At 42.2% G+C, this 25626-nt stretch overlaps 1 protein-coding gene and 2 non-coding genes across 3 annotated transcripts in view; 1 reads left to right on the top strand and 2 right to left on the bottom strand.

Annotated features, from left to right (window-relative positions):
* Nucleotides 1-25626, top strand: part of Sema2a (Semaphorin 2a) — a 769825-nt gene that overhangs the window by 387526 nt on the left and 356673 nt on the right. The window lies entirely within an intron of this gene.
* On the bottom strand, nt 2532-2602 carry TRNAG-GCC (transfer RNA glycine (anticodon GCC)). Its single transcript has one exon. It is a non-coding gene; the product is annotated as a tRNA-Gly (tRNA).
* On the bottom strand, nt 7163-7233 carry TRNAG-GCC (transfer RNA glycine (anticodon GCC)). Its single transcript has one exon. It is a non-coding gene; the product is annotated as a tRNA-Gly (tRNA).

The raw sequence follows: 25626 nt of genomic DNA, 5'->3' as shown, positions 1-25626 counted from the left end.
GTAATGATATTAAAACGGAAAAACCGCTCTTCAAATACCACTGTGTTTTCGTCATGTGTCTCATCCATGCACTGCAGTATTACATCCATGGTTTCTTTTACCCTGATTTTGTCAGCCGTAGAACAAATACTTCAAACTCGTTCATCTCTGATAGTGAAGCGCGTTCATTTTTATTTTTTATTTTTTATTTTATTTTATTTTATTTTATTTTTTTTTTTTGAAGAAAACTAAGAAAACTCATCTCCCTGGATTCATCTGTAAATACGAGGGCTGTCCCAAAAGAAACCGGACTTTTGTCATAGAAGGCGAACTGAGCGTCGTAATGAAGTTTTCTTGGGCTTTTTTGAAAGCTGATAAGCTACTGAAGATGCTTGTTTTTACAGAATGCAAAAATTCGTCTTGGTAAGGAAACTACACGCTTTGGAATAAAGGAAAGTCAAACTCGAGTTGCGATTTTTGTCTTGATATCAAGAAAAATTTAGATACAACTGAAAAAGAAACCCAGGTTTTAAGTTAAAAACTTCGTTGCTCTCTTATTCAAATGCTTAAGTATAAGGAAATTAAAATTTTAAGCAGCTTACCATGTCATCACCTATCCCCTTCAAAATACTCGCCAGCTTTGTCGATGCATTTTTGCCACCGTTTCTTCAATAGGGAGAAACACTGTTGGAAATCCTCAGGTTTGAATGATCGCAATTCCTTCAAGGTGTTCTCTTGAATTTACCGAAAGGACAAACTGTCAATCGCGAATATTCCAATGGTGTTCTGAGATGATTACGCGAAAATGTCCGCAGAAAAATAGGCCCGAGCTTTGGGGAGTTTTGGGGTTTCTGCATCACGATAATGCACCTGCCCATGCATCCCTCCAAATTCGCGAATTTTGTGCGAATAATGCCATGCGTGTCCTCACTCATCCCCCTTATTCACCTGACCTGGCTCCGTGTGATTTTCCTTATTTCCACGACTTAAATCTACCTTGAAAGGTCGACGTTTTCAAACCATTCCGGTAATTCAAGAGAACACCTTGAAGGAATTGCGATCATTCAAACCTGAGGATTTCCAACAGTGTTTCTCCCAATTGAAGAAACGGTGGCAAAAATGCATCGACAAAGCTGGCGAGTATTTTGAAGGGGATAGGTGATGACATGGTAAGCTGCTTAAAATTTTAATTTCCTTATACTTAAGCATTTGAATAAGAGAGCAACGAAGTTTTTAACTTAAAACCTGGGTTTCTTTTTAAGTTGTATCTAAATTTTTCTTGACATAAAGACAAAAATCGCAACTCGAGTTTGACTTTCCTTTATTCCAAAGCGTGTAGTTTCCTTACCAAGACGAATTTTTGCATTCTGTAAAAACAAGCATCTTCAGTAGCTTATCAGCTTTCAAACAAGCCCAAGAAAACTTCATTACGACGCTCGGTTCGCCCTCTATGACAAAAGTCCGGTTTCTTTTGGGACAGCCCTCGTATATTTCTACCAATGAAGGCAATTTTCAAAATATCTCAATACATATTCTTGGTTAGTTACTTTTTAAAAATGTGAGCGGAGATTTGCGACGTAACATTAGAGATGTGCGTTTTTTTATCTTTAACCATAGTTTTTCTTCCCAAGAAATGAAATGGGATCAGAGTTTTAGGAATATAGGTGGAAACTTTTCGTTTTAGCCATCGAAATATATTTCTTTCATTCGGGGATTTTACTGTTTTACCTATTTACTCTCCGTTTTACCTAATTCTTGCCTATTGTATTTATACGTGGCCTGGTAAGAGTTGGCGAGGGAAGCCCTGTGACGATGACGCGCATGATGTACTTATCCTGCTCCTACTCCTGTATGCATTCGCTTTCTCTCCGTGACAACCAACACCGTTCAAATATCCGTATTACAGAGTCCTGGCCCGCGTCCAAATCGTGGCACTTACACGAAGTTCAGGATTGGGCGTGGCCCCGTTGTTGAGTGGACCATCCCATCCAAGAAAAGTACTTTATTTTTGGTCCAAAATAGATGTATTCTTGCAAAAAGGAACTATGTGAAAATGACTTTAATAAAAGAAACTATGTGGATAGGTAACTATTTGCATCGTACCCAGTTCTTTTTAATTTTATTCGTTTCCAGTTTGGTTCTTTTTAATATGAGTTTTATAAGTACGTCTAATTTTTTTGCGTCGAGTTCCCTGTCGCAATTCATTTTCTGGATTGCCCGGGTGCCTCGAGAGTTCAGTGATGATAAAAGTTGGAGAAAATCACCTTAAAAAATTCCTTAAAAAAACAAGAGGGAAACCGTGAAATAAGGCTGAAAATACACAATAAAACATTGAGACGTTTCGACTCAGAACTGACCCATTTTCAGTCGAAGAAATAAGTAAGAAATAAAAAAAAAAACTGTAACCTGTGTATAATGGTGGCCAAGGGTCTAGAATAACCTGCCAAAAAATGCCAAAATATTCAAGAACCTTATGAGAAGAATCTTATGATAAACAATGTAAGAACAAACTTTACCATTACCATGGTCTAACCTCAAATTTAAAGAAAATGTGCATCGGCCGGGAATCGAACCCGGATCGCCCGCGTGGCAGGCGAGCATTCTACCATTGAACCACCGATGCCTTGTACCCATTCATGTCGATAAATCCCAGATTTCAGTCACATGAAGCCATAATCTACAAAAATTCAGGATACAGGACCTATTCGGGATTAATCACCGAGAATTATAAACATTCAAAGAAAAAATTCAATCAACATTTAATGGGGAATTTCAGGAAAATTTTAGGTGAAATTTTTTCCCCTTTTTTTTCTCTCATGGTTTTTAAATTGAATTTATTTTCCGAGAACTCCCCATTTCCTTTCTCTCTTTTACCTATCTATTATTTTTAGTTTCGACAAGTTTATTTTTCGTTTTCTTTTTACTTACCATTCTTAATTGAATGTATTTATTTATTCTATTTTTTTCGCTCAGTCTGGAGACACCTCGGAATACTTTCCGGTCCCCGAGTGGCTAGACCAGAAAGTAGAAGCGTTCCTATTTTCCAGGGCTGAAAACGAAGAATGACGGGGACTTGGAGAATCTTTTAGCACGACACTCGGCTCCTGCTTTGTAATCGCGGTCTAAATTATTCGAATCCCAGCATCATTTCCTCCGGATACCGCTGAGTCTTCAATATTCTAATGTTTCGAGTGTCTCCTCCGAGGTCGCAAATAATGCAGTCGCTCAACGTCAGGACGTCGATTTGTCTTTGCACAGTTCTCAAACTTGGACCGTTTCCGACGTCCAGGCCGATGCATGGATGCCTAATTTTCAAAATATTCTTGTCCTTAACCACCGTTGCACTCAAAGACAATTTTTACCTCAATCGATCCACGTTGCACTCAACGACCATTTTCACCTTAAACGACCCATGTTGCACTCAACGACCATTTTTACCCTAATCGACCCATGTTGCACTCAACGACCATTTTCACCTTAAACGACCCATGTTGCACTCAACGACCATTTTTACCCTAATCGACCCATGCTCACTGAAAAAAAAGTATGGTAACATCTAATATAAGTCTACTTGATTTTTTACGATACCATTTAGTGAAATTGACCAGAATTATGGTAGTATTCACCAGAATTCTGCTGATACTTACCATTGTATGGTAAATGCTACCGTAGAGTTTGGTGTTTATTACCGTACTCCTATCACTGTGTCAGAGTATGGTAAAATCTACCATATTTTTTTCAGTGTTCCACTCAACGACCATTTTTACCTTAATCGACCCATGTTGCACCCAACGACCATTTTTACCTTAATCGACCCATGTTGCACTCTACGACCATATTCACCTTAAACGACCAATGTTGTTTTCAACGACCATTTTTATCTTAAACGACCGATGTTGCATCCAACGACCATTTTAACCTTGAACAACCAATGTTGCCTCTAACGACCGCTGTCGCCCTCAACGACCAACGCTCCTCTGAACGACCTATGTTGCCTCGAACGACCAAGATGCTCCATCCAAAAATAATCGGTGATACATCTCGAAGTTAGATTTTGTAACTCATGTAGTAGGAAAAGGGTGCCTCCAGAAAAGTGACCATTATTGCCGTGCTAAGGAGGATTGCCGTATAAACCTTCAGGCGCTGTCAAATTTGCTTCGGCTACCCGCAGCTTTTCAAAAAAATTGTGAATATTTCTCTTTCGATTTTTCAGAGAATTTCGTCCGTTATTTGATCTAAAAAGTCTAAAAATTGCAAGGAAAAATATTCACAACTTTCTTCAAAAATAAATATTTTCTGACAGGAAATTTGGCAACATTCGAATGCTCATACAGCGTTCTTCCTTAGCAGATTAGATGTAGTCAGGAATTGGATTGCATCTTGCAAAAGAAAACCAACACAATTTGGTATCTTATAAATCGTGCATTTTTACACCGAAGAAATATCAAATTATTTTTGTTCTAAGTAATTTTAATTATCAGCCTTCTGTGGAACCCCACAACTTACACTTAGTGGCCCTCTCATTGCGCACAGCATATTCAATGGTGGGCATTTGCTTTTAGGCCCCGTGCAACTTGGCATCAGAGTCCAGCGATAAATTCATAAGACGTAAGCGTGGGATCAAATTGACGCCGTTTGCTCCGTCAATGGAGGCTCGTTCAAATCTGCGCCTCCCGTCGCATCCCCCGCCCCCGCCCCCCTCCTCCGCAAACGATTGCACCAAGGAGCGCAAAAATATTTCAATTACCTGCGCCCCCGCCGATGCCGAAGGGGGGATGGGGTTGCGGTGCCGCGGCGATACATCTAACGTGTTTAATGCACCAGAAAACGAATGCTAAAGTATAGCTTCTTCGCGCGGCGTGTGTGCTCTTGAGAGGAGCTACCGATCTCTCGGATGTGTTCTCGTCCCGTTCTCGTTTCTCTATACTGCCGTGCTAAGGAGAAACGCCGTATGAGCCTTCAGGCGTTGCCAAGTTTCCTTCGACGAAAACCGAATTTACGGGGTAAATTGTGAATATTTTTCTCTAAAATTTTCAGACTATTTTGTACGCAATTTAATCTAAAATGTCTGAAAATTTCAAAGAAAAATATGCATGAATGTCGTCAAAAATACATAATTTATCAAGGGAAATTTGGCAACTCTCGAATGTTCATAAGGCGTTCTTCCTCAGCACGGCAGTATACTTGTGGACATGCAGCGGCTCCCAAACTGAGAAAATATTTGCAGTGAAAAAGAAGGGCGATCATTATTTGGTGCCGTCCAGTAATGCTTTTCATTGGCCGATCCATTTTGTTCTTTGAACGGATCGCTCGGTTGCGCGAATGTGACCGAACTCTCAGGCCCTGACCACAATTCCATATCAGTGACGTCGCACGAATGATCGATTATACATATTTCCCCATTTGAAGCTATGGTAAAGAATCGACTATTAAGGTGTTCATTGCGAACACCCTGTACATCAATCCTTTTGCATAGGTGTAAATGGCAGATCGATATATCGCACAGCACGGAACGGTACTGAATCAGCGATTCGCGGAAATTTCAGCTGCTCATCGTTTTTCGCCCCTTTTTAGTGCTCAAACGGAAGAAGTAATCACTCAGCTATTACCTATTCCGCCAAAATGAAGGGAATCTTGTGCGTGTGAATGAGGCCTCACAAGCGTTCGATTGCAGAAAAATTATCGGTCGTAATGCACCGTAGGACGGTCTTCCACATCACCACATTTACATGTCGGTTATGTTTGGAAGTTCGGTTACACGAATCTAAGTACGGTTATATGAACTAAGAAGCTCGGCTGATATGGAATACCGCACTATGGTTCATAGGTCCGAACTGGTTTTTCCAGTGCAGCGAAACCCATCCAAAAACCTTTTGTAATGGGGCAAGAGTATTTTCCTTCCTGCTCTTTCAAAAATCCCTGATATTGACAACAACCCTTGCTCCGACCAGCGGGTATTTTCAACCCGGATACGGTTAGATAAGCCAAAAAAACGCAAGCACTAATTTTATATGAAAAATCAGCGATGCAGAGATACACCAACGAAAAAACGGAACCCGCGATCTCCATACAAAAATGTGCGCACAATCGGAGGCTTCCGCGAAGTACCTATCACCGTGCAAACGAGAGAGCGAGTTTATCGATATCAAAAACCGCTTAACTCCAACGGCGACCGTAGGGAGAGCCGCGGTTTCATCTCGGCGTGGCAGTCAAGCCTGGGGGTGGCATTGTTGCCGGGTAGTGCTGAAAAACTAGAATTCTCCTAAATTTAAACCCGTGTAAAATAGCAAACCTGGCAACTTAGGGGCGAGAAGCGGAAGAGACAGTGGGCCCGCAAGTTCATCAAGTGTGAAGATAACCAAAATTAGCGGGACATTCAAAACGACTCGAATAAGAGAGTAAAAACGCAGGCCTCCCCAATTGGAAAATCCCTCGAGCAGAAACCCCCCATCCCCCTCCATGCTCCCCCGTGATGCAAGCGAGTGAGGTAGGGAACAATTTACAGCCTACCGTTGGAAATCATGATGGGGAATAAATTTTATGAAAACGCCTAAAATAGACGGCTGGATAGGGATAAAAATCAAATACATCAGTACATTCTTCCTGGTTGACAATTTTTCGGCAGTACCCACACTCCGAAAATGTTTTACAGTATTAGAAGTGAGGGATTCGTTGCAACACAATTTGAACCTTACATCAAAATTATTTGTGAAGCGGGAGTGAGGAGCTGAGTGTTTACTTTTGCAACTTATCTTAATGCCAATATCAAACTATTTTCCTAAAGGAAGAATGGAGTAAAGTTACTAGACGCTTCGCAGCGATAGTCTTTAGAAGACGAAGATTACAACGAAAGTCACTCGGCCTTGGACATCACTCCACACTGAAGTGCGTGATACAATTATTTTAACTCTCGAGCCAGTCAAATTGCATCCATCGAGTTGAAGGCGAACTTGTTACGGATTACGAGACTCATTCAATTATAGCATCGTTGAAATACATTTTTGAAGTGAACGATTGTATTTTCTATTTTTTTTTTTTTTTTTGCTCTTTTTTTTGCCCGTCGGTACCGAATACAGCCTAGCCTCTCATTGCGTATATTTCGTCCGTTTTATGTCCGTTAGGGCAAAATCATTGAGAGAAATCAAGTTCATGAGTATCCTAAGTTGTCAGTGCTAAGAAAAAATGCATCGGCCGGGAATCGAACCCGGATCGCCCGCGTGGCAGGCGAGCATTCTACCATTGAACCACCGATGCTACTGACAAAACTCTGGTGAATTCAGTCTTTTTAGATATCTATGTGCCGCACTTTAGTGTAGGTGTACTAAACATTGATAAGGAATTTTATCAAAGTTCACCATTGGTTTCGAAATTCGAACTATGAATGATCGATCAGGATCTTGTGTTGTCTTCCTGCTCCCTGCTTCCTATCATTGTAAACTTTTCGTCAATGTTGATGAAAAAGTTAAAAAGTATACAATTATCTCTTCTCTAAGACTCCGTTCCCGACAAATACGAGCGACGCGGAATAATGGTTTGCGATCTTTAAGTTAATACTTTACGCATTTCAACACTTGCTCAGTATCGTCGGTTGCAACTTGATACTTGTACAACCAAACATTTTTAATCCGTGTCTGGAGCATTGTTGTCAACTTTAGTTGAACCGTTGAACGTTACTGTATAATGAGGAGACGTTCATGACTGACGTCAGATTCCCGGAGGGAGAACGGTCTGGGATTGCCTGACCGTTCTCAAATATCCTCTCAACCGCTTCAAGCCGGTGTAGGCTCCATGTCTTTCAAAATAACATTGGGGCCTCTCTCACAAAAACCTCAAAATTCCGTGAGAATAAAATTCGGCAACCCACGAGCGCTCGTGGAAACTGAGACGACTCGTGAAAACAATAACTCTCCTCTCGATAAAAGAAAATAGCTCCGCTCGGAAAAAGAAAAGCGCCGGGAAAGTAAATACATGATAAAAACCGAGGAATTAAAGTAGTTAGCCGTCGCGTCGAGGAAGCTACTTGAGTGCAGTCCATTTAACCAGGTTGGCAAGTGATCGCTCATATGGCCGCTCTCGTGCAGATTTTGGACGCTCCCTCTGTTGCCAAATTTGAAAAAAAAAATTAATCCGACGGGAAATTCTCCCATACTGCCGTGCTGAGGAAGAACGCCGTATGAGCCCTAAGACGTTACCAAGTTTCCTTCGATAAAAACGGAATTCACTCGGGAAATTGTGAATATTTTTTTCCGAAATGTTCATAAAGTTCTGTACGCAATTTAATCTAAAATGTCTGAAAATTTCAAAGAAAAATGTGCATGAATGTCGTCAAAAAATGCATGTTTTATCAGGGGTTTTTTGCCAACTCTCGAATGTTCATACGGCGTTTTTCCTTAGCATGACAGCATATAGTTCGCCATCGATTACCACTACAGACTTGCATCACAAGACTAGACCACCTCCTGTGAAATTACGCAGGAAGAATCCACGCAGTTTGCCATTATGTGTTAAAACCGTCCAAAAAATTTTGACTATAATCTGACAACTTAAAGTCAAGTACGTGCCGATCAAAATATTGGCCCAATTTGTCATTAAAAAAATAAGAAAGAAACAGATTTTTGGACCATTTTGCCGGAACTCAGGTCTTGCTTTTGTATTTTATGATTACCTTTTTACTACCAAAGCTTCTATGGTTACTTCTGATCCATGGCGCAAATGTTTTGATTTTAAGATTTTTGGCTTTAAGGTTTCGTTTACTGTGGACAGCCACATATTTTCTAGGCTTCCTTTGCCAAATAATTGTGTCTAAATGTTGGTTAGCACGTCTAAAGATGATATTGTTACCAAAGTCCTCTTTTTCAAGTAAGATTGACAGAGGTCGTGCAAAAGTACTGAATTCAGTTTTTGTGCTATCCCGCCTTAATTTTAAGGGAAGGAGGGTGGAGAATCTTCATATGAAAGACTATGGTCATCCACTTCTGATTTGTTCAGCCATTTACTTCAGGTTTTGCGCGCGTTGCATACAGAAGATTCGAAATAACAAAAAATTAGGTTTAATCTGCTTGATCCCTGTAATCATGACTCAGATCAAGTAGTTGGGCGTATGAACTCAGTTCTGAAAATAGTTGTGTACATTACATCCGAACAATCTTCTCAACCCATATCTTCACTATGGCAGTTAGGCAATAAGCACAGCAGATGCCCTGTGGCAGGTTGGCAACAATCCCTTCCATCAAGAGTCGTCGCCATTTTGCTGAACCCTAATAAGGGTCTCGCAAGGGCCCAGTTTCTTTACTTCCTTTTCTTATGAAGGTACTCTAAAGGTGGGCTCAATTTTTTCATCCCTTTGTAAACCGATGAACGATGGATTTTTTCTACTTTTAGTGGCAACATTGTTGACCAGAAGGGATCAAATGAGGGATCGCACTCTGATGCTCGACAGTCGTTTCCTGGAGCTTTGCCTCGAAAGCGGCAAAAAGTGCTGAAGAAAGAAAAATCCGGACCATGTTCGTTCCTAGCATTTGTTGCTTCGTTCATGCGTGAGCAAACTTTTTTGACTCAGCTACCCTTTGTATAAGCTCACCGACTCTCGCTTTAAAGTTAGTTTTTGCCCTATTTTTTCCATAAGTAGGCGTGGCTCAATGCCTTTCAAGGTCCGTTTGGCGTTCGATTATTAATTCTTCTCTCAGAGCCGGATTTCTATGTTCCTCTGCTTCCTCCAAAAGAATGCGTAAAATTTATGCTCTTCTCTTTTCGGGCGAATCTTAGGCCTATCCTTAGCTCTGTATCACAATGTATCAAACAGCGCACATTTCTAAATGAAACCATTTGCATCAGAAGATCTCAAAGAGTCTCTCTTATTCTGAGGTAAGGCAAAGCCATGGTGCAAACTCAAAATTTTATTATTCTCTTCTTTCAAGAAAAAAGGCTTGAGAAAAACATTGATTCTGAGAGAAGACTGATCAGCTAGGGTTCATCAGCTCAAAAAATTCCTATCCTCTCACTAGTAATACTCCCATTTTTGCTTTCTGTAAAACATTAACTTGATATATTCCAATCTCTCTCATAAATTGTCAAATGCATCGAGACTGTCGCCCTTTCTTTCCCAACCCGCTTCCTCGTTTATTTTTCTAAAATATAATAAATATCTATTTTTACAAACCTCTTCTTTATTCACAATAACAATTTCTTGTTTTACATGTTAAAGATTTCTATTTTCTAATGTTTGAAATTGGTATGAATGTTAAAAATTTTCCATTTTTTAATTTTTTAAAATTTCTACTTTCAAATTTGTCAAGACTCAAATTTACTCTCCTTTGCATTTACTTGCCAGGCGAAGTCCAAGTTGGAGGTCTCGTGTCTAGGCGTGGGTCGTTAAAATCAAGAACTTTATACGCTGTGAAAATTCCGCTTGCTTAAATCTTAACCTATGAGACTTAGTACTTAAACATGCGTGAGCCTAGGAATGAAAATTACAATCCCTACACTTGACTTACTGAGAGAGCTGAAAGTTAGACGCTTAAGTTAAGTTCTCGCAGACTTAAGCTTCCTCCGCCTCCATCCTGTCCTGTGTTTTCCCCGTACACAAGTCTTATCTCAAACCTCAGAGGATGCAGGAACGGACTTAAAATCGCCCGATCTTGATCGAGGATGATCCAAAATTTTGACATTTTTATTCCTTTAATCTTCCTGCACTTTCCGAGTGCCGGTGGCGGGCCGGTACTTAAGACTCAGGAAACTGCACTGCAACCGACGTTTCGCGATTGCACGGAAAATCGGAATTTTGTAGGACGTTACCATCGAGCGAGAGGACCTGTCACCAGAATCAGCCCGGTTGCTTTTCACGCTGCCTGATTTCCTCTCATATTTTATTTTTTAATTAAGAAAGAGACAACAGGAAGCCTTTAAATGTTCCATGAATTTGGAGATCGGCTACCGTTTTAGGATTCATGAATGTCACAAACGGACGAAAATACTACTGTTTCACCAGTTACACAGATTATAAACCGGTGTGGACCAGGACACTCAGGTCATGGCAGGGAAAAAACGGAATTAGAGGGGAAATTTAGGAAATGAATCCGGGAATGATTGCGATTCCCAACAAACTGTGCAATCTTCATGCCCGTTTGTGACATCGAGGACCCAGGATAGCACGACTCTGAGTATGAAGAGATTCTAGTTCTGCCGTGGAACGCAAAAACGTCGTAAACGCCATTTTAAATTTTTTGGAAACAATGTTTCACAGCAAAAACTTTTGTGTACTTTGGGACAATGTTTTAACAGAATTCTTTTTCAAACGCTATCAAGAACTTAACCTGATAATTCTTCTTCTTCTCCTGTTGATTTACTGGCTTATATTCCAGATGTGGAAAACCTGAAAATTTGAGGTGCATATGTAAAACGTTTTAAATTTTATAAAGTGTTAAGTTCCAAAAAACGCGGGAAAATCTTGATGGATTTACGGCGTTCCCGCTTAACACGGCAGAGTTATGAGAATTCCTACTCGTTGGAATTTCTGCGTATCCGTTGCTCGACAATTTGGCAAGGGAGCTGAGTAGAAAATTACGGAGTGAATAGTGTGGAGCGCGAGGGAAGGGATTAGCGTAAAATTTCTGTAAGGATGACATAACAGCTTTAAGTTCGGGAGCGGCGCGACGGCCCCGCTGCAGCGGCGGCGGAACTTATGTTCTCCATCTTGTCAAATCGCGGGACTTATCCGAATGGGACTGTATTTCAGCGAGCTTATTATTTCGGGCTTCCGCGACGCCCCGCCCGCGACGCGCCAAAGTTTGAAGATGGTTAAAGTTGCGAACTCGGGACTATCTCAATGCCTCCGCCGAAATCCGCCGCAGTCGGTGTAAATTTAATTTATGGGACGCGCCCGGAGATTCGCCGCCTTGTATCGGCCTCCTCCGCGCCGCTTACATATTGATGGGGCGCACGATGCACCGATGCACCGCTGAGCCCGTGTCGTCGACGGATTGATGCCTCCGGATTACGTGCTTCATTTCGTCCCGCTGCTGTCTATTAATGTTAATTCCTCCAGCCTGATTGTTCAGTGTTGATCGACTGAGGGCCGATAATCGAAATTGATAGACAGAGCTATAGAAAAATACATTTTATTGCCAAATTTGGCTGGCTAAGCTGTACAGAACAAAGTAATTTATTAAAAAATCGAGCTATTCTGTATCATTTATTTAGGCTTGTAGCTCGATTTTTTAATCAATTACTTTGTGCTACAGACCAATAAGACAAAAGGAGTCTGTAGAGATCCTATTGGTGGAAGTGGGTGGTTCACGGAAAAAAAATTGCTGATTCAACAATTCAATTGCTAAAAACAGTGAGTGCAACGTTTCAACGCAGATTTTACAACAAAAAAAATGCTACTTTAACCACATTGTAAACTAATTCAACCACGGGGGTGGTTAAAGTAGCATTTTTTGTTGTAACATCTGCGTTGAAACATTGCACTCACTGTTATTAGCAATTGAATTGTTGAATCAGCAATTTTTTTTCCGTGTTGCAATGAACAAAGGTGGTAGGTAATAAACTAACTAACGGCATCCCACGAGAGACCCTACTGCTAGTCCATCATTTTCTTTCTCAGCCTATTGGAACCACCCATTTTAACCAGTACGATCGCTCAGTACTCCCCCTGTTTTCTTTGTCTATAGCTTTTTCTATCGCTTTGTCTATCAATTTCAATAATCAGCCCGCTGGACAAGTTTAGACTAAGGGTACTTTTCAAAGTGGTTCCGCAAACAATGCCTCTCATTGGAGGCTACATGTGGTTTAATTTGTGATTAATGGAGTTTTTAAGATTCCCTCGAAGTACCATCACAGAAAGGCTAACCTCAAATTGTAAATTTTGAAATTGGTGCAATCCTACCTTCTCTTGGATTGCCTGTCCATCGATGATTAGTATTGTCCTCTTCCTTTTTGATAGTTAAAACATCGTAAACGGAATAGCTTGGTGCATGGGAAAAATACCTGGATTCAAGATTACAATCGTCTCGGCAACGTGCTAATTTCGCTAAAAGAAAAGAGTCGTGCCATCATTCTGAGGAGGACCCAACCAGATCTGCCCACATTTCGTGCCGAATGTGACAGTAATGTGCATGTAATGCGCTCAAAAAGGGGTCGGGGGGTCCTGAGCCGTATGACCCAGGGGGTAGGGGAGGGGGTGCGAACAATTCAGGCAATAAGCCCACCACCTGGTTCAGCTGATTAAATTTCCATTAGTCGCCGACAGTCAGCCAGAGCCGGCGTTGCCATATGTTGCCTCCAAAAAGTTGGGCCTTGGATGTTTTTCTTGTTTTCGGTTCTCAAACATTTAAGGAACATTAGTAGAAAAAGGGGTTTTCGGTTATTTCTTGGAATGGATCCATAGACAGTGAAATAAATGAGCTACCACAACATTAATTTCCTCATCAATATTGTACTTAAAAAAGGATTGGTACCCAACATTATTTACATCGAACAATTAGTTTGCTTTGCATGACCGATTTAATCCACTTTCTTTATGTGATCATCCGGAAGCGAGAAGTTTGAATATACTGATTCCATTATAACATAAAAACCGGAATTTCCAACGTACGACTTTGGATTTTTTGGATTTTTTTAACGTGGTCAACGTGAAATTTTGTTTAGAAGCATAGCTCGTGGTGCCTTAATTCGTGCTTTGTATAGCGGACGCGTTTCTCGAGAATATTGTACTGTGACGCTAATGTAGAGATTCTGCTCTATAGATTTTTACTCAAATAAAAACACCTACTTTATTATTATTTATGTCGACTTTGATAAGTACCTATTGCTCAGTTGAAATGTTCTCAGTTATCGTGTACCCTGATGATAACCATTTCATCCGGGACTTCTCTATAACTTCCGCGGGAAACTACTCGTTCCACAATTGGTTTCTCATGACTTATTAAAATTCCATTAATTTTCTCCTGGGATCTAAAATTTTTGAAATTCCAAGTGTGGGTACAATCATCGCAAATTGTTTTTGTAAAATTGTACAGTGGTATCGGAAAATCGTGACTTCCCTGAGGGCAAGATCTCCATCCCCACAAATCGGCACTGTTATAGGGGTATTTCCGTGAGAAATGCCAACGGAGCGTCAGTCGACGGCCCCTTTGTTACGAGGCTCAAAGGCGCTCGCCTTTACAGGGGCGACTTTTCTCGCATCTCACCCGCCGCCACCGCTGCGCCGCGCCGCCTCCGTTTCGAATGCTCCGCCTACGTAAATTTCATTTGAGTCGCATTACGTGAGGCGCTTTGACGACTGCTCCGATGGCCCCCGCCTCACCTCGCGGTTGTCGTGTTACACCCCGAATTAGTGGATTTTCACCCCCCAAAGGCCAATTTATAGGGGGCGCCCGTAAGCGGCGTCTGGTACTATTTCCGAATTTTTGACTGCTCCCTCTCCCCACTCGGGTCCTCTTTCCCTCGCCCATCTTTTTCCAAAGTGGTTTGTCGGGTAGTCCTAGGACCTTTACCACCTCTCCATTTTCCTGACGTCATTTATGGATAACCCCTTCAAGTGATCTCCTGTTTTTCCAAAAAGAAATACCAGTTGATTTAGAAGGAATGCTACTCCCAGAAAAATTTAGTGGAACATTTCTCTCAGTTTGTTGTTTTCCTTGTGTGATTTATGTCTGTGAATCTCTTTAAATTTAAGATCATAATTTCAGAAGGTAAAGAATAATGAAATTGTATTCTCGCTCATGTATTCTGAAAGATGACTGTCACAAAACAGTCCTTCGTATGTGTTCATTCATAAAACAGCACGGCGAAATGATACAAATCAAAGTGCTCCTATGTCGATATATTGCCTATCCGTTGAAATTCGAGGCGCATATGAAGGTTGAGGCGTTCTAAATGACTCAGTGTTGTCGTAATAGAGTATCCATTTCATGACCATCGATTTGACGCAACGCATCTATGAATTTCTTGATCATTTTAAAATTAGTTCTCAAACCTTAGAAGTCAAAAAATGGTAAGCTTTTATTCTTGCGCAGGTATTGTATTGACCTTTGATGGAACCGCGTCACTAAAAGTGCGTTCGTCTTCTGCTTAATGCGTAAAACAGCACGGCGAAATGATGCAAATCAAAGTGCTCCTATGTCGAGAAATTGCCTATCGGTTGAAATTGAAGGCGCGTAGGAAGGCTTGGGCGTACCAACTGACTCAACGCTGTCGCATCTTACAGCCATGCAATTTCAAAACATCCTAAGTGCCATCGTGTATCGTTAAGATTTTATATGGCATTACTTCCACTCACAGTTTCACAAACCTCAATACAGTTCAATGATTTCAATCAGTCATTATTTCCTTAATTTTAGGACAGGCAAGTGATGAAGGTGTCAATTTTACCACTCCCCGCATATTTGATTCCTTTTAACAGAATGAAAATGTTGCGTATTCGAAAGATCCCTTCCCTGGGCATGGCTGGCAGGGCCATTTGGTCACGTAAACTGTAGCCCGAGAGCTCAAAACTCTTAAGGGAGCAAATCTCTTGTTTTCGGCCAAAAATTGACATACTTACCAAAGAAAAAAAGAAAAAAAATGGCTCCGAAGTGAGACTCAAGGTTTGACTTCGAGATAATAGACGAATTTAGTGGTGACGTCACGGAGCGATATTGTTGGTTCGATATCTCGAAAGTCGAAATGTGCCCCAACAAACAAACATAACCTCCAAAATGAACAATTGACGAAATAATGCTGAAACTGCCTGAAACTAAAAAATTGCTCCATGGGACTTTAAAAGTATGAAAGCTAGCCCTTTACGAAAACGTTCGAGATCACAATCACAAGAATTGATTGTATAATAAGCTCGTAATATCAGTGACAGTCATTAAGCAAATCCCCCCCCCCCCCCTGCCTAAATCCCGCAGATTCCTATATATTCGTTTGTTGGGGCACGTTTCGACTTTCGAGATATCGAAATTAAATCGAGATGTGACGTCACACTAAATTCGTCTATAGTGACCGCGCATACCCCGCACTCCCAAATAAAGTCAGGTGAAATTTTATGGAAGTGGCAGTTCCGCCCAGGAACCTCGAGTGACGTCATCGACGACGCTGCGGAGTGTGAATGTCGGCTAACATCCCTCACCGCAAGTCAGAACGCGACGTTGCCGAAACGCTCCGGGCCCCAGTGGAGCTCGGTCGAGTCGCCGGGGCGGTCTGGCAACCTGGCCTCAAAGTTAAGACCCGCAGCGATGGAGTTTGACGTCTTGATTGAGGCGCTTAATTGCCGCTAAAACGTCTGCCGTCGTCGCGTCGCGCCCGCTGCTCGACCAACTCCGCGAGCCCGTGAAAGCTCGCAGCTTCCACGCCCGCGCCACCGAGTGCCTCCGATTACGACCGACCGCGACGCTAATAGTCCCTGTCACCGACTCATTGAATTAGTTCGAACGTCGCCAGGTAAACGCCACGCCGCCTTAAAATCCAATGCCGCCACCTCGAGTGTCGAGTCCCGGCCTGGAGACCGTTCGCCACTCCGTCGTGCTATAAGGAAGAACGCCGTATGAGCCTTCAGATGTTGCCAAATTTCCTTCGAGAAAAACCAAATTTATTGAGAAAATTTTGAGTATTTTTTTCCAAATTTTCAGAAAATTTTGTACGCAATTTAATCTGAAATATCTGAAAATTTCAAGGAAAAATATGCATGAATTTCGAAAAAATACATGTTTTATCGAGGGAAATTTGACAACTCTCGAATGTTCATACGGCGTTCTTCCTTAGCACGGCAGCACTCCAGACTTTGCTTTCAGATTCAACAGCCAGCGGGTCGATTGTTGAATCGTTATCGAATGCCTCCGATCGATAAATCCCTATCTTAACAATGCTATATATCGATCAAGGTCATTCGATATCGATTCAACAATCGAGGAGCAGGTTAATTTAAGACCTAATAGCGGCACGAGTGGTTACCATACTCATTGTCGCTTTGTTACCATCTCCTACGCGTTTCATCGGCTCCAGAGCCTTTCCAATCGACAACGGTCCCATTTCGAACGTGCTAAGGAAGAACGCCGTATGAGCCTTCATACGTTGCCGAATTTCCTTTCATAAAAACCGAATGTACTGGGAGAACTGTTAATGTCCCCCCCCCCTAAATTTTCAGATAATTTTGTACACAATGCCGCGTAATCCTCTCCTTAACACCCAGTGTAACACTGCCGTGCTGAGGTAGAACGCCGTATCGACCATCAGGTGTTGCCAAATTTCCTTCGAATAGCAACGAATTTTCAGGAAAATTTGTGAATATTTTGCCTCCGATTTTTCGGAGCATTTTGTTCGAAATTTGATCTAAAGAGTCTGACAATTTCAGGGAAAAGTATTGATAACTTTTTTCAATAAGTATTTTTTGAGAGAGAATTTGGCAACATTTGAATGCTCCTACGGCCTGTTTCCGTAGCACGGCAGAATATTCGATCTTAAAAACTGAATTCCTGATATCAAGTTCTCAGTACGGACAGAATGCTGCGTAACGCCTCCTCATGTTTAGTTGGCACGTCAAAGCGGTTGGTGCGAATTCCGAGTATGCCTCATCAGTCCTTCTTAATGCTTAAACTGGATGATCTCGGTTGAACTAAGCGAAAGAGATGCGGTCGCGCTCAGCAGGGACCTGGATCCCTGGCAGGACAATTGCAGGGAGTCAACCCTGAGAAATGACTCCAGCGTGGGGTACGAGGAAAAGGAAGCAGTTGAAACCGCGACTGTAAACGTCTTGCCGTTTGCCAGTTAATTACAGCAGCAAGACCTTGATTCGGCGACCGCCATGGTACAAGAACAGCCCCCCCCCCCCCCTAAATCTGAGCTGGTAGCAGCATCTTACTGGCTCCATAACCCCCGCAGATGCTCCCGACGCTTCATTATCATCTTTGTTTTATTTGAATCGTTCCGTAGTGTTATCCATTACAGAGCTACTGCAAAGTCTGTGGTTTGCGACCCAACAAATTAATTTCGCGCGGAATTTTGCGACACATATCAGTTTCTTTGGGGCCGTTCCAGTATTCGTCAAAGCATTTTGTCCCAATTTTTGACCCCGCTTTCTCTTTTTTAAGGCATCCGTAAGATTATATCTCATCTCCTTTTTTGAATTATGTAAGGCTGGAGTAAACGACCTTCTCTTTTTCCCGAAAATAACGGAGAGAGCCAAAATATGGCCGATTTTGATAACCCTCGATTTAGTGCAATGAATGTCTCAATATATTTACCTCACTGAGATCTTGCCTGATATTCTGTCATAAAAAAAAATGTAAATTTAATTTTTTTTTTTCCGAAATGTTCTTCAATATACATAGAATAGCTACTTCCTCGAAATCTTCTAAAACGAAGGCTCGAGGAGGAGACGCGAGTCAGCCGCAAACATTTCAGTTCACTCGTGTCTCTTCTTGCATGAAGTGAATCTTACGTCGCGAGAACTCTAATTTCAAGTTTGACCTCCAAAAAAATTTAAGCTCTCAAGGAAGCGCGCGGTTATCCAGCGAAGAAAACAAGCACTCAGCAACTTGTTTACGACGCCGAAAGAAAGAGCGATGCGTTTATTTAACCGGAGTCACCCTTGCGTCGAGGCTAAAATTTAGACAAACTTCCCGGACAGCGCTGCGGAAGCCATTCGCTTTCCGTTCCAGCGCGGTTTCGGAAGAAAGGACGCAACCGAATTTTAAGGTGAGCTCCGTCGCTCACGTCCGTCTACGCGTTCCAGGGATCATCCGACGATCGGCGAACGTTCGGCGGGTGCGAATCCGGACTCCGGAATTCGGCGAAAGAGTCAAAAGGAACTATCCTCAACTATACGCTTAGATTAAAATTCTTCCGCGTTCGTAAAGGGCGGCCCGGAAACGGAGCGGGTGGAAACTTGAAAGAACTCGAAAGCTGTCGGGTCGGCGACCAAAGTTGGAGTCGGGGCGGGGTCGAGAGGGGACATGAAAAGGGACGAGTTTGGCCCGCACACAAAACAACTTTCTCGGTCGCCCCGCTCGCTGACCGGAACTGCGGCGAAATTTTTCTTCGGTCTCCTCAATGGGTACGCACGATGCCCCCGGATTGTCTGTTTTGTCTATTCAGCCGCGGTTTCATAAGGCGCGTGCAACGCGACGCGGAAAGCCGTCCATATAGGAAATCAGGCGCCGCTACAGACTGTGAGACTCACAATGAGTGGTCCAGAATTGCCCGAAAAATCCCTTTGGGGGCTCTTAAGCTGTACCTGATTATAGGAATGGGAGGTCAAACCAAACCTGATGTATGGTATCCAATGACAATTAAAACTGACCGTAGTCTGGAGAGTTATAACATCTACGAAGTTAAAGCGAGAGAAAGTAGATTTAGTTGCACCGCCTGCGGGCCGATTATTGAAATTTAAACCAGCCCGATAAGACATCGAATTGCGATATATTGCACGGTTAAGATGGGGCTATGTCTTGTCGTAAGCGGCGACATAGAGTCGATGACATTTCAATAATCGCCCCGCTGATGTGCATTGAATCGGTTGTTAACGTTGTAGATTTGAACGACACTCTGTTACACGGAACTGCAATCTCAGGCTTGTTCATAGAAGGAGCTCTCTTCCCAGGAAATGGTCCAAATTGATGGGGAAGGAACAATACAGCTTAACTGACAATTTTGGCGAAAATGAATAAGCGAATCTGTCGCATTCTACAATACAAAATACGCAAGCTGATGTCTTTATATTTTTCCATTTTCGCATTGGGAGTGCTGTGAAAACGCTTTAGTGTATAAAACATTTTGCAAAATTAACCTCAAAATTACCAGAATGGCAAAGTTTTTCCTCCGTCCTATCAAATCGTCAGTTTGCAGACAGGTGGTATCGTTCCTTATAACCATTGATGAGTTGTTTAAAAAAAATGAGTCAAGAAGAGTAGTTCCTTATTGTAAAATTTTGTTCATTTATTCCACTGTTTTTTTATCAGTGGTGAAGCCTGAATCATCGGCACCAATTTTCTGGACGAAGGAACGTAACTCTATTGCAACGTCACAAAAGTGACTCAAATAATTTATTTTTTTACAACAATACACCTGATGTGCGATTTGTGTCAACTCTTGTTGATTTTTGCATGAGACTAGAAGTGAAGTCAGCAGAATTTTCAGTCTAAACTGCACTGAAAAAAATTCTCGGCGTTTTTACCAAGGTCCGTTGGTACCTTTACTATCTCACTTTTTTTTACCAATTATTGGTAATTTTACCAACATAGACTGGTAAGCTTACCAAAAACCGGTACTTTTACTGTTTTTCAGGTAAGAATACCACTTTTATTGGTAATCAATTCCCGGTAACTTTGCCTTTTTATCTCGGTAATCCTACCACAGTCGATAAACAATATTGGCGTTTTTACCGGGGTCCAGTAAAATTACCGAAAAAGTCAATAATTTTACCGAGATTTCTCGGTAAAATTACCAATTCCATAAATGGTAATTTTACCAAGAAAAAACTGGGATCAAATAGAACAGAACCCTGAATTCTTGGTAATTTTACCCTTTTCTTAGTAAATACACCGAGATTTTTTTTTCAGTGTGACCAAGATTCTCTCGGTAAAAACTTATTTTATAAAAGGAAATCTGGCAGCATTGAAATGTAGTTACGTTCTTTCGTGAAGAAAATTACGAATTGTGTCACGGCTTGTCTGCGAGGGGCAAGCAGGGGGATGGCGAGAGAGACGGAGTCTGAAGACAAGAACCCTTGATGTGACTGTTTTGCATCTCACACTTGCTGACTCTATCCATAGCCGGGCTCAAGTGGCATCTGCAGCCCCTCAAGAATTAAGGTCATTGCGTCTCGTCCGCTACATCAAAGCTTTTCCCTCTTATTATTTTTTTGTAATTCTTCCTTTCTTCCTCCTCCTCCTCTTCCTCAGCCCCTGTTTTTGAAAGTTCCTAGGTGGCACACTGAAAAAAAAATCTCGGTGTATTTACTAAGAAAAAGGTAAAATTACCAAGAATTCAGGTTCTATTTGATCCCAGTTTTTTCTTGGTAAAATTACCATTTATGGAATTGGTAATTTTACTGATCCCCGGTAAAAACGCCAATATTTTTTATTGACTGTGGTAGAATTACCAGGATAAAATGGCAAAGTTACCGGGAATTGATTACCAATAAAAGTGGTATTCTTACCTGAAAAAAAACTGTAAAAATACCGGTTTTTAGGTAAGCTTATCAGTCTGTCTTGGTAAAATTACCAATAATTGGTAAAAAAAGTGAGATGGTAAAGTTACCAACGGACCTTGGTAAAAACGCCGAGAATTTTTTTTCAGTGCACCCGTATTGTGAGTGCGAAATTCCCACTTTCGGTGCCGTATCGATTTCGAAAGCCACCCTCATTTCACACCTATGTTTCATCATTCTTCTGTTTTACACATACATAAAGGAAGCAATACCGCATTGAAGATGTATCTCATAGTCGCTGAAATTCGCACCCTTCACATCCTACGCATACTTCGATTTTAGTTTTTGGCGTAACTGCGTAGTCCGTAAAGTATCAGCGAGAAAAATCGGCGTCCCTCAAAAAAGACCTGTTTCCTTATTGATTCTGATTGCATCAAGGATTATTTTCCATCAAGGATGTGTCTCAGTACGCCAAATTTAATTTTAGCTCTGACAACAACATGGCTCACTTTTTGGGATGAAGCTCTCCAGTTGTAATGGAATCGTTTAATTTTATTATGCTTTCTCTTTGCAGACAGAAAATTTCCCTTGTTCCACGACTAGTATATTTTTGTAAAAGCAAGTTTTTTTTTTGTTTAGGGGGGAAAATGAAAAAAAAGAAATGATACAGGGATTGCAATTAATTAAAAAAGTTTGTTTTTACAAATATTCAGTTTTCCGAATATCTGATACGGTCTGGGATATCACAACGTCGAAAGCAACTGCAAGATTCCCGAAAAAGTTTTTCCAAGGTAAATGTGTGGAGTATAAAGACGCTCGCCACAACTTCGAGCTCTATCGACCATTTAGTGAGAGTATTCTTGAGTGAACGGCACGGGTAGCATTGAGTCTCCCCTCAGAAAAAACCATAACTCTGAGATCGATCGGAGAAGCGATCGTTCTTGATGTGGTTTGTTGTTCATTATTTCGCGGCGTGCGATAAAACAAGACGAAAGTCATCAAGGTGCCCTACACGAGGCCCGTTAGCGGTAACAAATGAGTAAATAATCAGATGTCGACGGGAGTGAGTCCCTCGATGCAAGACCTCGCGGAAAAATGGCTCAAAGGGCACAGGATGAGCTAAGGCAGGAGGGAGAAGTTGTAGCGATGGCTAAGTTCCCCGAGGCAAAAGAGAATAATGGCTGAAATCGAAGCTCATACATATTACATGAAGCTGAAGCCAAAGACGAAGGGCGCCTTGGCCCCGGTTTTTTCCGGCACGAAACACAGGCGCTTAATGATGGAGGATTGACATCGCGGTGGCGGCGAGATGACTCAGGTGACAAAAGCTGGGGTGCGCGGCCGCCCTCAAAAAGAGGCCTCTTTCAAGGCCACGGTCGCACCCAAAGCGCCGACCACCGTCTTGGGTTACTTGGTGTTGCCAGTCCAGTCAACAGGTTTATTCAGTGGACCCTCGGGCGTTACCATAACCCCAAAGTAGACGTAATTTTTGGATCCTTTCCTTGTTAAAATGTACTCCAAATTTAGATTGAAAAGCCTATATTTTCACCAGGTAAAGCGTCGTTTTTACCGCTTCGTCCTCCGTTGATGGTAGCCTAGCCTTTTGGCAGAAAATTATCCCTAAACGGCTTTTTAATCCTGGTCTTAAAAGCTCTTGAACCCATGTAGATTAACTTCTTTCGCGTGATGTAATCCTCACTTGCACTGAGAAAAAAAGTCGCGGGTTGTTAACAAACTTTTCGTTCCGGGCTCAAAGGCCGAAATTTCTGGGTGCTGGAGCCGTAGCTTCGACTGCCGCAGACTCAGTGGCTGAGCAACGGATTCTACACCCAGAATTTTCGGTCTTTGAGCCCGAAACGGACGCTATATCCAGCTCTTACGCACGGCTCTAACATCCAGAGATTTTATTTTCCAAGGTGGAGTAGTTTTACAGAAAATACGTGTATTTACATGAGAGCTTTGATGAGAACCCTCCATCTCCTCAAGCGGGCTGATTATTGAAATTGATAGACAAAAGGATAGACGAAGAAGTCAAAGTGAGTATGGAGCTATCCTATTGGCTGAAATGGGTTGTTCCTTTAATAGACTAAGGGAGAAAACGGTGGACTAACCATCGGGTCTCTCGTGGGATGCCGATAGTTAGTCGATTACCTTCCTCGTTTGTCCATGCAACCACCCGCTTCCACCAACAGGATCCCTCCATATCTCATTTGTCTTCTTTGGATATAGCTTTGTCTATCAATTTCAATAATCGGCCCTTAGGCTGAGCCATACTTCTCCCCTATTACGTGCATGGTTTTAGCAGTCTTTGGGTAGAAAATTAGCCATAAACCAGCTTTTCAACACAGACAAAAATTGATGGTGCTGACGACAGAACCTTCTGTTCACAGGGCTCCTGCAGTTTCTTTGTTACACTTACGAAACAATTATGTATGTGTAACAAAGAAACAGCCCTGTGAACGGAAGGTTCTGTCGTCAGCACCATATATTTATTTTCTGCTAACCTTCAGTCGTAAAATTTGAAATTTCTTTTCAAAAGATAGGTAGACCCTCCCAGTGCAATGACTCCCAAACTTGGAACGACTCCTTCCTCCTAAAAGTGTCCACCTATCCTATAGGAAATTACCGAGCGATGTTGCAATAACGGACCGGAAACTCTTAGCCGCCGAATCTCCATCCGAGCTCCTTCTCCATCAAAGGCTTCCGATTTCCTGGTCTCGGGCCCCTCGATTCGACGCGCGACTAATTCGGGCGAACCATCGCGGCGCGGCGGGGAACCACCCCGAGCGCCAGCGTCCCGGGCAAGAACCCCGTATAAGTCTCATGGCAATCGGGTGTAGATCCGCGGTTTTGCACTGCATCTCTCCGAGGTAGCAGACGGGATGACGTCTCGGTGACTCGGCTCCTTTGTTATCGCTGACGAGAGACGCGGAGAGGGAGGTACTTGTCACTTCAATTAAATAACAGGCGCCCGAAAACAAAGCGACTCTGCGGATGACTGCGATTCTTCCCCCCCGAAATGCTGTTGCTCATGCCAACGACCGAAAACCGACTTTAACGACTCGCGCGGGCGGGGAAATCGCGCGGCTCAAATAAGCCGATTTTCCCCGCGGGGAAATTAGGAGTTTCTGGCAACAAGTATTTCGCGAGGGACACGATGGTGCCACTGCACGGCAAGACAAAGAAACCAACATTTTGTGTTGATATGTGAAGTACACTGGAAAAAAAAAACACATTGGATCTAGAGTCCACACTCTTAAAAACATCGACAAGAAAAAATACTCTTGATTCAATCAGATTTAAGCTTAAATCAAGAACCAAGCCTCTTAATTTGAGCGGATTCCCTTTTGATTTAAGCTTAGATCTGATTGACTCAAAAGTCCTTTTTCTTGCCAATGTTTTCAAGAGTCTGGACTCCAGATCCAAAATGGTTTTTTTTTTTTTCCAGTGCACATGTTGTTGCAGAACTTTTTCTTGCAAGTTTTTTCTGTGCCAAATCGACTAAATTTTGGGTTTAAGTGGCCAAATCTCTGTGTTGAAAATCTGGGACCTCGTTAAAAATTAGGCGCCAGCCGCAACGGTGATCGTCCTCGCCGCTATAACCAATCGCAAGGCGCAACCTCCGAGTGGCAAGGCGGAAAACAAGAGTACATAAATTATTTTACGCAGGGCCTCATCCTCAGAAGTCTTAGAGCACCCTACGATGTAGGGCGACTCAACACAGAATTGTCTCAAATTGTCTCGTTGACAAAAATGAAATTTTACGGGCCTGTAGGGGGTTTCAATTTTCTTATAGATCCACCTCTTCTGCATAATGCAATTCGCCCTTGGAGTAGCATTTCGCAAAACAAGTCAATCTACACGTGAACTACACAAAAAAATGGTTCTGCTCATAGGGCCTCTCCACTTTCTTTGTTACAGCTACGAAAGTTTCAGTTATGAGGACTGCAATCACGACCGAAGCTCTGTTCTCACAACAGGAAAGTTCTGTAAGCACAGCAAAGAAAGTGCAGGAGCCTTGTGAACAGAAGGTTCGGTCGTCAATACCGACTATTTTTTGCGTACATATATTGGAAAAACCCTGTATCTACTCCAGACTTAATGCCTTTAGACACCCCCAATCAGGAAAAATTGAAGTTTTGGGCATTTTATCAGGAAGCTTAAAGGCCAGACCGGAAAAACAATTCGTGTTTTGGAACTTCTTGCACACTTGATTTTTTCATCCCCCGACGCGATGCACAGTGGATCGAGTCATCAGAGAGGTCGGGCATGAAATTTTTGACCAAAACTGCGAATAAGGCTGTTTATTTTTCCACTTTTTAAACTTTAAGGGGTGCTTCGAGAAGAGAATCTCACGATGAGACTGCTGGAACCACTTTCGGGACCTTAAAGTTGTGTCTTAACTGAGTTATCAGCGTTTAAAGTTTCCAAATTTTGTCCGACCTCCCCTATTGACTCGATCCATTGTGCGACGGAGCTCTGGTCTTCATCCTAAAGCTGGAGTCCCTCTATACCCA

The sequence above is a fragment of the Bemisia tabaci genome, chromosome 1, assembly GCF_918797505.1.
Source record: "Bemisia tabaci chromosome 1, PGI_BMITA_v3".
Classification (NCBI taxonomy): Eukaryota; Metazoa; Arthropoda; class Insecta; order Hemiptera; family Aleyrodidae; genus Bemisia; species Bemisia tabaci.
This window is presented reverse-complemented; position numbering and strand designations above follow the sequence as displayed.